Source organism: Aedes albopictus, chromosome 3 (genome assembly GCF_035046485.1).
Source record: "Aedes albopictus strain Foshan chromosome 3, AalbF5, whole genome shotgun sequence".
Taxonomy (NCBI): domain Eukaryota; kingdom Metazoa; phylum Arthropoda; class Insecta; order Diptera; family Culicidae; genus Aedes; species Aedes albopictus.
This window is the reverse complement of record NC_085138.1, coordinates 154,153,310-154,168,369: the sequence shown is the minus strand read 5'-3', so window position 1 is coordinate 154,168,369 and position 15,060 is coordinate 154,153,310. Positions and strand designations below refer to the sequence as shown.

General features: G+C 39.4%; 1 protein-coding gene across 1 annotated transcript in view; it reads right to left on the bottom strand.

Moving 5' to 3' along the window:
* LOC109431771 (uncharacterized) overlaps positions 1-11,474 on the bottom strand; it is a 436,488-nt gene extending 425,014 nt beyond the window's left edge. Inside the window, exon 1 of the mRNA XM_062856052.1 lies at positions 11,447-11,474. The gene's annotated coding sequence lies outside the window, so the exon portion shown is untranslated. The remainder of the gene's footprint in view (positions 1-11,446) is intronic.
* Between the last annotated feature and the right edge of the window lie 3,586 nt (positions 11,475-15,060).

Below are 15,060 nucleotides of genomic sequence, written 5' to 3'. Positions count from 1 at the left end.
GTCAGATAGGTTTGTTAACATCTTGTGCAACCAACTCGAACTTACATGAAGGATGTAAAACTGAGTCAAATTTGCCATTCAGTCATGAAATGTTTACGTACGTTGATGGTTTACGTCACGTGTGAATTCCTAATTTTTTAAGAGTGTTGTTATAGTTCAACACATGTTTGTACATTTTCAATAGTAGAATAATAACAAGACTTGATCTTAAAAAGAAAAAACCCAAATTAATCCACCTAGAGGTGATAGTGCCTTTCTCGTCGTATATGATCTCACGATCTTTCCGTCGACGTAAGTCAAAGTGTTCCTGAATCCTGATATTTTTTAAGAAAAGCAAGCATTTTATCAAATGTCGAATTCGTTTTTGAACCTGGGTTGGAACTGGATTGGCGGAAAATGTGTAAACAAACAAACGTCAAACAAACTTTAGTACAAGCGAAACCGAAGTCGGGTTGGGGTTTGAACTGTGATCTCATCCAGTTCCAACCTAGGTTGGAACTGAATCAAAAACGAAAACGGCAAAAGTCATCATTGCATTGACTTAAAACTTACTCCGACACATACTCCGACGTTGTGTTCAGCGTAAAAGCAGAACTGCATAATATCAGATTTATCAGTTGACTGCTTGAGTACCTTCACTAACATTGGGAGCTGATCAATATCAAGACGATACTAACAAGCTAAGATATAACTTTTTACACATTCACAGATCACTTTGCGGTTTTTTCTGCACATTCTAGGTTATATTTTATTGACCGTTAAAAACAAGAACGTAGTGAGTATAGTGAGACGTCTGTTTGTATGTGGGTTTAATATGTCAAGATTTTGTTCTCTAACACATATTTATCGCTTGCATTGATTTTATTTACTTTCGTAGTTCCGGCGAAGCATCAAACGCTGGTTGTGCACCCCAACCAGTAGTCTCTAATGTGGTATGAGCCTATTTTTAGTTAACCGTTCCTCAGGTTATTAAAAAAGCCGTGATGTGATGTGTCGCATGGTACATTTGGTTACACATTTGGTTACTTTCCGGAACAGGTTCCGGAGCACCACCGGGTCTTCCAAATATAGTCTGAGGTAATATCATTGCTTACGTACATCAGGTTACCTAAAAAAACCACGATTTGATTTATCTTATGCATGGATACAAATCACTTTTACATTTGACCACTTCCAGTGGGACACCCCGAACTAGTTTCGGGACACTACCGGTTGTCTAAAATATGGTCTGAGGCTATGTTCTTACGAATCGATCATCGTGTTATCAAAAAAGGGTCACCAGTTGGCCTAGTGGTTAAGGCTATGAATCGCCAATCCGGAAACGGCGGGTTTGATTCCCGTTCCAGTCGGGAACATTTTCTCGACTTCCTTAGCATAGTGTATCATTGAACTTGCCTCACAATATACAAATTCATGCAATGGCGGGCAAAAAAACCCTTCAATTATTTACTGTGGAAGTGCTCTTTAAAACACTAAGTAGAAGAGAGGCAGGCCAAGTTCCAATGCGTACGTCGAGCCATAAAGAAAAAGAAGACACTTTTTTAACTTGTACCCCGCGCATTCGAAATTTGTTGAATTAAAAAAAATGATCAAATGTCACAGTGTATACACTGTAAATACGAAAGATACGATATTGTGATGTTACTTACACCCGCAGCGGCTCCTCGTGCAGCTGCTACTTCCGAAAGTTCTAATTTGGTGCATTCCGACACCTGATCCGTTTGGTGATCAACCGCAGTGAACCTCGGAAGCCAATCGTAAAATGTACAAGCTATCAATTCGTACCACCACAATATCTGTAAGATTTGTGTTCAAAAACAAATCATACAATCTAAACAAAACTAAAATAGAGTTAGTTTATCGAATTGAAAGTTTACACAGGTAATTTGACAGCAATCATTGTCGAATGGATTTGATTCAATTTCACATTTACAACTTTCGGTTCACATTTTACCACTTACCGATTGTCCCTGATGTGGTCTTAGACTAGTTTCATGCAAATTATTAATCAGTTCTCCTAAAAAGTCGCAAATTGATGTAATGCATGTATGGGTTTGGTTCATTCGTGCATTTCGCCAGTTCCGTCGAGGCACTCGAATCTGGTTCCGGAACACTACTGACCTGAGACTATTTTCTTGCTGACCGTTCTTCGCGTTACAGGGTGGCCACCCAGTCGGGAATTTCGGGAAAACCGGGAAAAGCTCGGGAATTCGAAACCACCGGGAAAAAGTCGGGAAAACCTCGGGAATTGTTGCTAGTCACCGGGAATTTCCAAAATTCAAAAATTTGTACAGTCTTTAGAAGCATAAGTACGAGAATCTGTGGGAAATGCAGTCAACAACTGTTGAACTTAATAACATAGTGGGTGAACTGGCGTAAAAACGATTCTTGGAAATTAATATCTTGTCGCCGAGTCATGACAATTGAAGTTAATCATAGTGATGTTACCTAACATCACAATTTGAACAATTTTAAAGATATTCTAAAGAACATTCTGGTGGAAAGACTGGTTGAGACACATTTAAATATTTATAGATTCATATTATGCATTTCAGGATGTACATGTTTCTGAAAACATCAAGCGTCCAATAAAAGTTTTATAAAACATAACAAAAATTATAACTTCTTTATAAAAAAATATCCCTGTACAATCTCTAGGAGAATATTTGATATAGCCTTTGTCCTTTGAGCGAATAGTCTGAGAAATTTGGATAGGATGCTGTTAAAGTTTTGAATCAATGAATGAATTGCCCCAAGAATAAATTAAAATTAAAAATTATGAAACTGTGGATGATTAATTCTGGTGAAAACATTTTTACCATTTAAAAATAGTTCGTGAAAAACAATTAAAATAATATTTGAAGGGATTTTTAGTATCTGATGGAATTTGTCAAAGCACGCCTATTGTAGCTCATAAAAGTATTTCTAATATTTTGTTTTTTTTTTTTTTTTTTTTTTTGTTGGGATTTGAACCACTGCGACCATTACTTTGATCTATTGTGGTATACCCCTGTTTAGTTTCGCATTTGTTCAGGACGACGAGTCACCATTGAGGGTTGACGTCGTTTGCTGCTATTTTGTTTGAAAGATTTCTGTTGTTTTTCATAAGTTCTTGGATGTACTCATTTATTGATCTTGTGAATAACAATGTTCGGAGAAAACTGGAGTAAGGTATTGGGAAAATCCCTTTTTGGCGAAGCTTTAGCAGAAGTTCCTGAAAACTCTAGTTCAAAATTCTCGAGAATTTTGAGTATTCGTAGTTTCTAGTTAAACTACCAATTGAAATTCTCGCAGGAGTTCCAGTGAGTATTCAAAAGCATCTGGAGCAATATAGTTGTATGATTTACGGAAATAAATAATTCCCAAATAATGAATCTGCCTCTACATTTTGGGGGAAATACTTTCTCAAAAACTTATCTTTCAGGAATTCCTGGAGATATTCCTGACATATCTGAAAATGTGATCAGAAATTAAATCTCTGAGAGCTTCATATTGCAATCGCTGATAAAATAACTGAATGCTAGACGAGTATCGGACAAAATGTAAGATTTTTTTGATCTCTCAAATTTCTCCTAGAATTTACGATTCCAGCCTAAGTAACCTGCCTGACTTTCTGCAGTAGCCATTTACGGTATCATAAAGTTCGCCACTGGTTTTCTATGAAAATATCTTGAAAATGACCATCAAAAATACTACACTGAAGATTTCCCAAGAAATTGTTTCCAAAATTCTTTCACGAGTAATCTTTCCAGATATTCCACCAAAATTTCATCCAGAATATTTTTTTTTTTCTGGGCATTTGATTATTGCATATTAGTTTCCCAAACAAACTTACCAAGAATTTTTTCAGAAGAGTTTTAGAATATTTCTAATAAATCCACTAATAAGAAGTTCGTAAATCCTATAATCATACTGAGAATTTCGACCCCCTCAGGATTATCTTTTTTATTTTTATTTGCTTAAACAACTGCATAATTTGTACTAGTTGATCATTTATGAACTTAAGGAATGTTTAATGAAGATGTCGTAATTTCAATGCCCATCGTTGGATACGGGACAAACAACACATAACTTATTTTCAAGTTCATATGTATACTATGTTAAATCCAAGGATTTGAAAATATTCAATATTAATTCCCTTAATTTTTTCTAAGTTACGTTTAATTTTCACTGTAAATCATTCTATTTTAGAATCGGGAAAAATTTCAAAAACCTATTTGGAAAACCGGGAAAAACTCGGGAATTTTATTTTCCGCTCTGAGTGGCCACCCTGGCGTTATCGAAGAAGCCGTTATTTAGTGTGCTGCGTGTATGCGTTTGGTTTTTTTTTCTACATTTGACCACTTCCGTCGGGGCACCTGGAATCGGTTTCGGCACACTATTGGTTCTCCAAAGTATGGTCTATGATTTTTTTTGTTAACCGTTCATCAGCTTACCTAAAACGTCATTAAATGTGTCGAATTTATGGGTTTGGTTCTCCTTTACATTTGACCACTTCCGATGGGGCAACCGTAATCGGTTGCGGAACACTACCGGTTGTCACCAATATGGCCGGAAACTTTTTTTTTGTCAAATCAAGATGCCTTAAAATCCGCGATTTGATGTGTCGCTTGCATGGGTTTGGTTCCCTTTTATATTTGGCCATTTCCGGCGGGACACCCGAAACCGGTTCTGGATCACAACCGATTCAGATATGTTCTGAAAATATTTTCCTGCTTACTGTTCATCAGGATATCAAAAAAGCCACGATTTGATATGTCCCTTGCATGGGTTTAATTAACTTTTATACTTTGCCACCTCCGGCGGAACATCTGGAACCGGTTCCGATATGGTCTGAGAATGCTTTCCTGCTTACTGTTCATCAGGTTATCGAAAAAGTTGTGGTTTGATATGTCACATGCATGGTTTTATTTCAATTTTATATTTGGCCACTTCCGACGGGACACCCGGAACCGGTTCCGGGACACAACCGGTTCAGATATGGTCTGAGAATATTATCCTGCTTACTGTTCATCAGGATGTCAAAAAAGCCACTATTTGATATGTCGCATGCATAGGTTTGGTTAACTTTAATACTTGGCCACTTCCGGCGGGACATTTGCAATCGGTTCTGGGACACTACCGGTTCCGATATGGTCTGAGAATGTTTTCCTGCTTACTGTTCACCACGTTATCGAAAAAGCCGCGGTTTGATATGTCGCATGCATGGGTTTAGTTCACTTTTATGTTTGGTCACTTCCGGCGGGACACCCGGAACCGGTTCCGGAACACTACCGGTTCAGATATGGTCTGAGACTATTTTTCTGCTTACCATTCATCAAGTTTTCGAAAATGCCGTAGTTTGATGTGCCGCATGGATGGGTTTGTAGCGTTTTCATATCTGGCCCCCTCCTGGGGTACCGGTCCGGAACACCTAAATGGCCATAACTCCGGAACGGCTGGACCGATCTGAACCATTTTCAATAGGAAACAATGGGACCAGATTCCGCGTCGAATGAACCGTCGGTCAATAAAATCGATTGAGGTTTACTGCCAAAAAGTGATGTGAGTTTTTTTGTACACACACATACACACACACACACATACACACACACACATACACACACACAGACATCACCTCAATTCGTCGAGCTGAGTCGATTGGTATATAAGACTTGACCCCTCCGGAGGCTCTATCAAATTTTCGTTTTTGGAGTGAACATATAGCCTTTCGGTACACCTTGGTGTACGAGAAAGGCAAAAAGACGCGGACTCGTTGCAAGTTCCGGTCGAAGGATGATCGTGGCGGGTTGCCGATCATAGAAGAGATGAGACCGTAGCGGATTGCCGGTCAAAATAAGGATTGAATCTGTGGCGGGTTGCCGGTTGATGAAGATACAAAGCATGAGTAGGCTTCCTTCGGGAAAAAGGTGATGTTTTCAATCCATGGCTTGAGGGCGCCAGGAAAATTGTTGCAAGTTAGGTAGCGTCGAACCTTCAGGTACGAGTTTGGAGTGTTGGAGCGAGGTAGATTTGTTGGCGTAGGTATGATGTTATTAAAGAAGATAGTCAAATTGTATATACCTGGAATGAATAAAGAGTGTGACGGTTGCTGATTGAGGTATCAGTCGGCAGCCGTCTAGTTTGATAGAAGATGTCTAGCGTTTTATTTTCATTGTAATTTAGAAACAGTCATCGACGGAGCTAGCCTCGCTATGGCCTGCGTGGCCATGGTGGACTAGCCTCCAACAGGTTATGGGCCCAGGAGCGTGTTCCACAGCACGTATCGACCGGGAGAAGGATCGGCCGCATAAGTCGCGGAGTCGCAGCACGGGATCCTTGGGCGGATGGATTGGCTGCAACGGAGGACAGGATCCATGGGAATGTTGGCGATACGGGTCAACTGGATGACTGCTGGCTGGTCACCGGACAGAGCTCGAGGTTTGTTGGATCGGATGCAGCTCGGTGGTCGCATCTGGACGAAGAGGTTGGCGACAGGAGGAGTGATCCGGAGGACAACATAAAGGTGGAGCTCGAAGATGGACCTGGTCGGAGCTCGGAACTGGTGTAGAGCTGGTGCAAGCGTCGGAGTTGGGCCACTTGCCAAGCGTTGGAGTGAGGAGGAGCTTCGAGCCAGGAGGAGGTGATCGTGTTTCGAAGGTTGCGACGCTAAGGAGGAGTGTTGGAAGTTAGGTAGCGTTGAACGCTCGGGTAGCGTCGAACCTTCAGGTACGAGTTTGGAGTGTTGGAGCGAGGTAGATTTGTTGGCGTAGGTATGATGTTATTAAAGAAGATAGTCAAATTGTATATAATGAATAAAGAGTGTGACGGTTGCTGATTGAGGTATCAGTCGGCAGCCGTCTAGTTTGATGGAAGATGTCTAGCGTTTTATTTTCATTGTAATTTAGAAACAGTCAACAGTAGCTAAAAAAAAGGGAGAGAAAGCGGAGGTCTGTCGGTCTACGCAGGAGCTCAAACGAAATCTGAAAACAAGTGTTAACATGGAACTCAGCAGAACATCGCAACAGGGCCAGAATCAGAAGTCGATGGAAATTTTACCAAATCATAGGTTGTGGCGATGGTGAGGAGACTGAGGAGTCGTCGAAGATGGAGATTTTTTTCTTGTCGGTGTTTGTATTACTGTGGACGCACTGTACTGAACGGTGTAATTTTGGAAGTTTGAGTGAACAGACTGCTTGTTAGTTAGATAATTTTTCGTGGGTTGAAGGAGTCTTGAAGCAGACCTATGCTGATAATTAAAATAGTATCTTCGAGAGTTATCTCAGGGCAAGAGAATACTGGAGATTATTTGTTTTATGATTGGTTTATTTTATATTTTGTAAAGGTTTCTGGTCTAGAAACGAACTTCTTATGAGTTTTGGATATGTATAGGAAGGCTTGAGTGTTAAGCGGTTGAGAATAGATAAATTGAACAGTAAGCTGCGTTAAGTGGTAGAATCAGAAAATACGAGATGTGATCTTGGCGTAGAGTCAGAAAAACTTATCTTTACAGCAAATACTGTCAGATTGGTGTTGCATGCTCAATTCGATTTATACAAAGGATAAATTATATATGGGTATACGCGCTGGTGCATATTATTGTGTACTCAAACTGGAAGTTTGAAATAACACGATTATCGTCGGTATTTCTTAGTCTTTGGATCAGTATATGACATCAATGCTGGATATTTTGAAGAAAGCAAGGATGAGAGGAGTCCGAATTGATGAAGTTCGGTATGGTTAAACTTTTGGCCTGGATTGGATACCATTGAGCGTAATCAGGGTGCGTTGTTCAGGTTCTTGAAGTACCATCGTACCATAAACTGGCTGCTGGAGTAGAGATAAAAGTGAATTTGGTATAACCAGTGATGTTTCCTTGTGTTGGAATTAATGTAGATTCATATTATGGATGAATGGAATAAATTAAGATATCCTGAGTGAAGCTTAATGAGTCTTAAAAGACACGGACACAGTCTTCAACCAGGGGCTGTACATACTGAATCGAAACCAGTAGACACTAGACACTAGACAATGGACACATGGAGCATACAACAGTGCATACGGAGAAGAAACTATTAAGGGGAAATGAGTTTGGATTTTCTAACACATGCTTGCTAAATTTTCTCACATGTGTGAGTTTTCAATTGAAGATGAAGAAATACTCGAATTTTCACCACTATCTGATATCGAGTTATTTTAAAATTTGCTTCAACGCTTGCTCAGGACACTTACCTTTTCATTGAGACCAAGAAACACAACATTTTCACAATATTTCACTGCAAAACTGCAATTTTATAAATTGTGCGCTATCTTTTCCAAATTCCCCCCCAACGCACACCAGCTCGCACCATTTCACTAGCACTATCTTACCGGGAACAGTCTCACTTTTTAATTGCCTCTCGAAACGTAATTGCTTCCATAATCGAACTGTAAAATGTTTCACCGGCTTTACAAATGGAATAATAATCACAACATCACGAAAAAGTCCGCGGCAATAGCCACACAATCGCGAAAACTGCGCAAAATCGTTTTTGACTTTCCAACCGGCGCGGTATTTACTTCCATGTAGTGGTGTGGCTTTTCTGGATTTGCTGTTTCTTTTATTCTCCCATTGCCTATGCGTGCATATTTTTTGCGTCATATGCACAGCGTGATAAACAAGTTGAAGATGGGAAAGAGACAAATGAAATGCACTAACGAACCTGCCTCATCTGCACATCCGCGTGCAGGAGTGTTTGTTTACTCTCTGTAAAGTCAGTAGGCGCTTTCACCAATACTTATAAATTGTGAGTTGAACCTTAATGCAAAAAGTTTCAACGCCCAGAGCGGAAATCGAACCCTCACCCCATAGCATGGTGCGATCAAAGCTTGGTGACGCTAACCGCACAGTTACAAGTTCGGAATTGTGTATATCTGTCAAGAGGTGGGCGTACAAAGTCTCATTTTTCTCAAAATTTTCCAGTTAATTATGAGTGGTCTTACATAGTAATGCTATTATCGACTGAGCAAGTACACTGAAAGGATTCTGCTGGCTTATTATCCAATGGAGTATACGTTATCATACAAGAGGGTATGCTGAATGTTATCCATTGATAGTAACGGATGGATCTGAGAAGTATGGTGATTTAGAAAAGATGATTTATATATCTGCTCACACTGGAAATAGTCAAAAGAGTAAAAGGGAAAAAAGGGAAGAAGTTTCTGAAATTGTTATTCGGTTTTGTGCTAAAGTAGACAGCATATATTATGTCCAGCTGTTTATCTGTATGTACTAGTTCAAGTAGGGAATGGCTGAGTACGCGTATGCAAAACTTGTTTATATGCATTAATTGAGTTTCTACCAATAAGTTGGTAAGTACGGATAATTCAGTAACAAATTTTGAAAACGACGTATAATCAATGGTGTAGCATTGATTATACGTCGTTTTCAAAATTTGTTACTGAATTAGCATCGCTGGTGTGCATTATGTGACGGCTTTATGTGTCTACCCTGAGATAACCTTGCAATGCGTGTACGTGTCTTTAAAATGCTGTGGAAGAAAATGTATTTGGTGATTTTAGTTGCGAGCATCAGGATGAGGATCTAAGGTTAGCTCAGAAGATGATCTGAAGAAGTGATCAGAGGCTAAACAAAATATCTATCCGGTTGCCATCGAGACAGACATCCAATCAAAATTGCCATTTTCTTCGTCCAAACGTTTCACCACTTTTTTCGCGACTAGTGCGCTGTGTTGCTAATGACAATGAGATTGATGCACACTACTTCCGAAATGATTCAGAAAACGTCGCGAGTTGGGTCGCGTCACGACTCAGTTGTGCAACGTTCGGTTTGGTGGCGGCCCTAAGAACGCCTAAAGGTAGGCAATTTCCTAAGGAATTTATAGTTTTTTGAAGTAAATGGAGCAAATTGTATATTTCACTGAAAAAGAGCACTTTTATAAAGGTTTCGTTTATTAAATCAAACTCAAGGATATTGAAGTTATATAGTGATATCTAACCCAGCATTGTATCTAGTATTCTTACCAAGCATGAATGTTTGAGACCGCATTCATTGCGTTACGAAACACAGTTTATCGATTTATTTCAATATTTATGAAATTTCATTTTCTTGAGCATCATGTCAATTAAAAGTTAAATAACAGCAGATTACGAAATACCATTCGTGAGCAGAAACTGATTCAATTAAAAATGTTTGTTTGGACATTTCATAAGGTTACTTAAAGTTACTTAAAAATCGTGACGAGAGTTTCGACTGGAAATTTGTTGAATATTTTAACTAACTTTCTCAGTCTGGGGAAATTCAAATCGACTAGTTTTGTATTGCCCTTTACTTAAAAATATAAAGTCTTCATACCCACAAAGTTTTATTGGATTCTGAGAGGGTGCTGCCAACAGCTGAATGAATTGGCGTGAAAATTGTCGAGAGTATTCCACAGTACTGTGGCCCCAAGCCTCCACATTTGTAAATCCGGCCCTGTACAGGAATACCTATTGGTATTGCTTGAGGAAATTTTCTTGTGGTTTTCCCGGAAGTCCTGCTGAGAATCTTCTGAAAATTCTTACTGGAAATTCACTTGGAATTCATGTTAGACCACAATTTCTTTAAACTATGAGAAGGTTGTGTTCCAATAGGGATATCATGACAAGAAGAAGAACTAAACGATCTTCTAGTTCTAATGTATGCTACTATGTTTCACGAGGTCAGAAGAATTGATTTAGAAAATAACATGTCCCGGTTATGTCTGCCCAAATGCTGACAAAATCGAGTCCTCACAGTATTCCTTAATTTTGTGATGTCTCACATCTCCAGAGCTCTTGACAGACGGTAGCGAGGCAACCTCTCAATTAAATGTCGAATAGGAGGCAATCAGTGAAGTACTAGATTGAAAGTAGTGAGCTGGATTTTTGTATGGTGAGATGATCGATTCTCCATTTCTGCAATGAAATGGTGCAAACAGCGTGGGTTATATGATTTCTTATCTAATTTGATGCTGTTTGAGCAAAAACTTGGGTAACTGTGTTGTTGATGTTGCAAGAAATAAATAATACAACAACACAGTTATCCAAACTTTTGCTCAATCAACATAAAATTGGGCAAGAAATCATATAACCCACGCTGTTTGCACCATTTCATTGCAGAAATGGATAATCGATCATCTCACCATACAAAAATCCAGCTCACTACTTTCAATCTAGTACTTCACTGATTGCCTCCTATTCATTAAGAAATTGTTTAACTAATGCACTTTAACTACAGAAAAAAAAGATAGCATTCTATCGAAAGCTGTTTGTGTTTCCGAAATATCTTGAATACCACGGATTTCTTGAGATCTAGACGGAGTTCTACATATTTGCTAAAGAACCTGGAACAGACCGGTGGCGTTAAGCTTACAATTAAACGCATTTTAAAAAAATAATTCGAACAGTATCTAACATAAAATTTCTCATGATAAAAATATAAACTTACCGAATGTACATCATTCACTATTTTCCAATGTGTTTGACCTGTTTCCCACTCAATTATCAATATTTCTTATACATTTTATATCTTCTTTTTAAATCGATCAACTTTATTCACGGGAAATTGTCTTCACTTTTAATGAAGCCTTTTCAACGCACTATCACATGTAAGCACCAGTCTTCCAATTGTCGCAGATACGTTTTGCCAGAAGAAATCGCTGACTTATTAAAATTCTCGTCACATACCCATCGTCGGAAACTTACACTTCAAGATCTTTTACATCTCTACTTATATTCCACAACCCACATGTTCACATCCAGTGCACGTTTGACTTCTCTTCTTTTTTGGCCTCCGGTCAAAAATGCAAATTTACTCGCGCCCTCCCACATATGACAAACACCAGCCAGCCATCCACCGCAAGACAAATCTACACCACGTACTAACGTATGTAAAACAATTTTCCAACTCAATCCCAAAAGAGCACCTTTTTCCTTTGGCCGCGGGGCAGAAGTGGAAAAGCAAACCGATTTCCAGCAACTTGTTGTCTCCTCCAAGGGCCCGAGAGCTCTTTGTACACTTAATTTTTGCTTGATGCTGCTTCTGCTGCTCCAAGCACATCCACTGAATAGAACATCACAGCTTCAATTGAACCGGCGGGCGGCTGCGACGACGCGACCGTTGATTACGACCAGACCAAACGACGGCGGGAAAGCTAATGGAGCTTTTCAGAACTGTTGCTGCCACCGAAGCCTCGACACAGCCAGCCAGCCAACCAGCCAGCGTGGGATCGCCTCTCCGTGGAAAGCTTCTCACCACCTTCGCACCGCCAGGGTTGGGCGACGCTCGAGGTCAGTGGGTGCAGGCAGGTGTTCCACGAAGCGGGCAACGCGCTCCGTCCCGGGGTTGCTCCAGCACACTTCTACACTACACCGGCTATGTTGGTAGGTAGAGCGGGTGCCAACGATTCACTGCTGTTTTTACAGGACCAACGTAACCGAACGACTGACTGGAGAGAGCCAGCTGCTGCAATCTTTTATAACAGATTGTAAGCTAGTCGGACGCGGTCGTCGTCGTTGAGTGCTTCTGGTAGGTGTAGGAACGTACATCTAGCTAGATACGCCAGTGGAAAAGCGGTCCTCTCGGAAATGAGATTATAGCCGACCGACTGTGGCGGGAAAAAATGGAGATTGTGGGGTCAGATGAACAACTGAACTGAGTGACTGTTTGCGCGATAAAGGTGACAAACATCTTTGTAGAAATTTGAAGAATGAGACATTTATTTACGGTTACGGGTAGCAGCACTGGTTTTGGCCGGTCGCTGGGTATCTAATAAACCTTTGAAACATGCTTATATGTCGATCCAGGATTAGTTTGATTTCTTTATCTACAAATAATAGATTGAAATCATTAAATTAAAATGTTTTCACACCGATTCAATTTTAAAATATTACAGAACATCAAAATGATTCGTTTGCTGCATGCAGTTCAAGTTCATGATATGTTTTATTTGTCTAAATAAATTCAATATCAAAATTTGAGGTTGCACATCGAACAATTCGCGACTTTGATTCGAAAATGTGATAACGTTAAGACAGCGTATTCTGAAAAAATAAAGAAATTTAATATTTTTGAATCGAAAGTAAAATCCTGAGATCCTGATATTCCCTAAAACTCTGACAAGTATCCCCATAAATTCTCGCAGACTGCTGAGAGAAATTCCCCTAGAATCTTTAAAGAGACTCCTCTAGAATTCTTAATGGAGTTCCTTTAGAATTATGAGAGGGATTTATTCAGAATGCTGAAAATGATTACACCAGAATCCTGAGCGACATTATTTAGAAAAAAAGGAAGACTCTTCCAGCATCTTGGTAGGAATTCTATTGAATACTATTAAGGATTTGCCTAGAATCTTGAGAGAAATTATTCCATATCTATGAGACGGATTGTCTCAAAGTTCCGAGAGGAATTCTCCCAGAATCATGTGATAGATTGTCTGAGAATCCTAAGAGAAGCTTACCCTTGGGATTCTCACAAAATGTTCCAGAATCCAAAGATGGATTATCCCAGAATCCTGAGATGAATTCTCCCAGAACCCTGAGAGGAATTCCAAGAGCGGTTCGTCAATATTCTTGAGATAAATTCATCTAGAATACTGCGAGAGATTCTCAAAAAGAGGTAGCTTAGAACCCTTAGAAGGATTACTCCAGAATCCTGAGAAAGGTTCCGTGGCAATACTGGGCGGGATTGCCAAAGAAATCTGAGATATGCTCTCACAGAATTCTGGGAGATAGGATTCCCCCAGAATCCTCAGAATAATGCCTCTAAAATCCTTTAAAGTATTCTCCCAAAATTCCCCTAAAATAATGGGTAGAATCCTTTAGAAAGCTGAGAATAATTCTGCCAGAATCCCGAAAGCTGTTCCCAAGAATTCCAGGAGTGATTTTCCCAGAATCCCGAGAGGGTTCATATGAGGGTTTCTTCCTGATTTTCAAGACAAATATATCTAGAATCCTAAGAAGATTTTTTTCCGAAAATCTGAAAAGAATTCTTCCTGGTAGGGATTACGAAATCTTCTAGTATGGACTTAACCAGCATCTTTAGTAGGATTCTCTGGAAATCTGAGAGACATTCCCACATTAACAGAAAAATTACCGCAGATTCTTGAAAGACATTTCCCCAGAATCTCCCTAAACTCCCCTAAACTTCTGAAAGGGATTGTCCCAAAACTTTGAGAATGATTCCTCAAGAATACTTCAAATTATTACACTAGAATCTCAGCATAATCTTCGCATAATCTTCTCAGGGATTTTCCCTCATTACTAGGAGGGACTCTCACAGAATCCTGAAAGGGATTTCTGGGAGTAACTGCCCCAGAATACAGAAAACAGAATTCTACTGGATTCTTGTAGAATGCCGAGAAGGATTTCTTCCGAATCCTAAGAGGAATCGCGAACTCTTTGCGAGGGATTTTCCAAAATCCAAATTTCTCTAGAGAATTCTGCCCAGAACTCGTGAGAAATTCTTCAATAATTAATAATTCTGAAAGAAAGTGCACACCCTGTAGCGGCAGGAAAAAATGCGAAAAGTTCAAGGCACTATTACACGCTAAATATGGGATATATATGACTATTTTTTCTTGACAGTGTATCAGTCAATGTCTATATTCTAGCACTGAAAAATAAAAATAAACACATTTAATGTTTAACATGTGATAATGTAGGCCTAATTAGCGGATATCAATAAACTGCGCGCCCAGCGGTCATTAAACAAAATGACTATAACAGTAACAAAATTAGCTCAAATTCGATGAACAACCAGACCACACTGATCCAGAGCCATGTAGTTTCACATAGCAGATGAAATAAGTACATATATTTAATGATATTGTAGAGAAAATCAAAAATTTTGTTTTATCAGATGCGAAATTTAGCGACCTGTGCGATTTTCTGCGGTTTAAAAATTCTGGTTATCTTCATCTTCAGGCGCCGCCCCGTAAAGGTTAGTGACCAAAATGGGAAATTTTTTAATTAACTTTTCAGAAAACTAGCCTATTATAGATCATGGAACGTTGAAACATAGATTGGTTAATGTCAAATGGACGAAAATGAGGTTTGAAGTTG